Genomic DNA, 3,568 nt, shown 5'->3' with positions numbered 1-3,568 from the left:
AAGAAGATTTATTGTTCAGTCTGGGTTTCCATGTCTCACCTGGACAACAGAACTAGGCTATACTAACAACTACAAGGGATAGTAAAATGTAATCCACACTCAGGTGATGTTAAAAACACTGTTGGCTGCACTGCTTTGTCAGCACTTTCCCTTCAAGGTCACTGTTGTGAAACTGTGAATGTGGATATCCAGAAACAAACTTTATCATGATAATCCAAGGTTATCTTTGAATGAAAGTAAAAGTTTTCTAAAAAATTGTTACTAGTGATGAGACATGGATTCATGTCTTAGTGTCTTAGAGTACACGACAGAGTATGGAATGAAAATATCCTTGATTGCCCACCAAGAAAATGTTAAAAAGTGAACCATAAGCTGGAAAAACTGACTATTGTGGTTTTCTGGGACTCTCAAGGGACTGATAAAAGAACAGATAAATCTACGTAGGAAGAAGTACAGCAAGAATGCTCCTTAGAAGTCAGGATAACCAGACTTCGTCTCTCAAACTTCAGATATATTATCAGCAATGACCAATTTCTCGAGGAAGACAGCATGCTTGCTCAAGTGGAGGTTCAGTGAAAAAGAAGACTCCCAACTTAATGGAATGAGACAGTGGCAGCAGCACTGGACTCAATGGAAGTAACAAATGTGAGGACAGTGCAGGACTGGGCGCTGTTTCGTTCTATTTTTTTAAGTCACTATGAGTTGTTACTGACTCAATGGTACCGAACAATAACTACAACAACAAGGGACTGTGTTGGAACACTGTCAGGAAAAAGGTTAAAAACTAAGCAGTGCTCTTTACAATGAGATTCTCTCTGAAGTGCTGAAGACTAAACTTCAAATTACAGGAGATGCCTGCTCTCCTAAAAATGCTTTGCGATCTTGCATGATATGTCCTCACACCTCTGTCCAAACTCTTGACACTCTACAAAAACCCTCATTTTGAAGTCTTAAAGCACCCGCACATAGTCCTGATCTTGCTCCATCAGATTTCACCCATTTAATCCTGTGAAAGCAGGCCTTCAAAGACAAAGATTAACTTCTAATGAAGAAGTGAAGACTGCAATGCGTTCATGGCTGTTATTGTTGTTGTTAGGTGCCATCGAGTAGGTACCAACTCAGAACGACCTTATGCACGGCAGAATGAAACACTGACTGATCCTGGACCAACTTCACTGTAGTTGCCTGGCTTGAGCCATTGATGCTGCCACTTGGCCTATCCATCTTTCTGGGGGACTTCCTCTTTTTCTCTGGCTCTCCACCTTACTAAACATGATATCCTTATCCAGAGACTGGTCCCTCCTGACAATATGTCGAAATATGAGAGACAATGTTTGGCCATCCTGGCTTCCTCTGGCTGCACTTCTTCCAACACAGATCTGTTGGTTCTTTTGGCAGTTCATGGCACTTTAAATATTCTCCTCCAACACTATAACTCAAAAGCATCAATTCTTCTAGGGTCATCATAATTCACTGTCCAGTTTTCTCATGTATATGAGGTTATTGAAAATATCATGGCTTGGGTCAGGTGCACTTTAGTCTTCAAACTGACATCTTTACTCTTCAACACTTTAAAAAGGTCTTGTGTACCAGATTGGCAAAGTGGCAGCACCAATAGGTTTAAGATAGGCAACAATTGTGAGGTTAGCCCAGGACCAGCCAGTGTTTCATTCTGTTGTGCATAAGGACCCTATGAATTGGTATCAATTTGATGGCACCAGACAACAACAACAACAACAACAACATGTTATGGCCACAAGTTTAAATTACCACACAAGTCTTTGGACCTGGTGAAAATGTAGCCACAAATGTGTCACTGAGTTATTGGAGTAAGTCTGACTATATGTTACTATATTTGAATTGTTCACAAAAGTTTTAATTATAAAATTTGAAATTGATGTGCTCTCTCTTATTAACGTTTTTATTGTGAATTCAGTGATAGTTAACATGGTAGAACATCATCAGCTTTACATTCATCCTATCCTGTTTTGTTTCATTGCAATGATTATAATCCCCTCTATGCATCATCATTCAACAGCGTTAGTTTCCATTCAATCTGTTTTTTGGTTCTGGATATCCACCGAAGTACTCAGGAATACATAAACATTCAAACAACCAGAGGGCATACCCTGCAAGCCTTCCCCTCCACTGGCTCACAGCCTCTCCCTCCTTCAGTCTAGAGTTCCCAGCCACTCCATCTCTCCACATCATCATCTCTGCCTCCATCTCTGTCATCGTAGCATCTCTGGCTAGGGTCCTGCACTTTGCTTTTCTCCCTTGATAGTCCCATGGTCCTCAGCTCCTGGACTGCAAGATTAACCATGCCCCTACTTTTTTTTTTTTTTTTTTAAATGTCTACCTTTACATTTGCAACATTCACAGTTACTCCTGATAGCAATTATTCACTATTGAACCACAAGAGTCTTATCCCCATCTCCTTTCACCAGCCCTGTCCAGACAGGTTGGCAACCACTCAGTAGAGATTCTACCTTCCCCTGCACCTTCTGAAAGTAAGCTCCTTTAAAAAATTTGTAAGACAGTCACTTCATGCCTTTGTAGCTCCCAAAAGGGTACCCAACTGGTCAACTCTGTGTACTGAGGGGGTGTAAAGACTCATTCCGTTTTAAGCTACTACATCTCTATGTATAGGTCAAATTCATCAAATTGCAGCAGATGACACCTTTTTCCCCTCTTCTTTCTTCCCCTAGTTGAGTTCTGATCATACAGCCATTGAAGCCAGGCCAAGTGTGTACTATCTGCAAGTATGGGTGTTCAGGTGTATCTGCCTCACTTCATCACTTCATATCAGCTGGATGCTTCACTCTGCACTCTGGTCCTCTGTGGCTGTGTCCCTGTCCATGAACTCAGGAGTCCCCAATTATGATATACTGCTGACCAACCAGGTCTCAGTCCATGTTGACAGGAGTCTGTCTATTGAACATGGTCAGACTTAGTCCACCATTTCATTGATGTGTCCTCCCTCCTCCCTCCCACTTCCTCTTATTGGTAGACCAACATGGTCACTGGGAAGATTACATGCCTGCTCCTGTATTTCCTTTGAGTTTCAGCCTTGGAAGGGGGATTACCCTGAGGTGAACTTGATTGTTTGCCTTGATGGTTCCCAGGCGAGCAACTTGTTTGTTCTTGTAGTAGTCAATCAGACTGGCATTATTACTTTTGATCTTTCCTGCTGGTTTTTCTTTTAAGAAGTATTTTCTGTTCCTATAGCTGCTCCAGGCTGGTCTGCTTGTCTTTTCAAGTGGAAATTTCCCACTTCAGAAGGTCCTGGATAGGGATCTTATGCAATGCCAAGGCTCCACAGGAAGCCTCTTTCACTGGACAACTTCTATCCCCACAGCTCTGGTAGCCTAGTGGTTACGAATCCGGCTGTGAACTGAAAGGTCAGCAGCTCAAAACTATCAGCTGTTCTGTGAGAGAAAGAGGAGGCTTTCTGCTCCCGTAAAGATTTACGGCCTCGGAAACCCTGTACAGGGTCGCTATGAGTCAGAACCGACTCCACAGCACATAACAACAACAACATATCAGTTATAGGTTGAAGATGGACTTA

Source organism: Chrysochloris asiatica, unplaced genomic scaffold (genome assembly GCF_000296735.1).
Source record: "Chrysochloris asiatica unplaced genomic scaffold, ChrAsi1.0 scaffold00739, whole genome shotgun sequence".
Lineage (NCBI taxonomy): Eukaryota > Metazoa > Chordata > Mammalia > Afrosoricida > Chrysochloridae > Chrysochloris > Chrysochloris asiatica.
The sequence above is the reverse complement of the archived record's forward strand: the minus strand, read 5'-3'. Positions refer to the sequence as shown.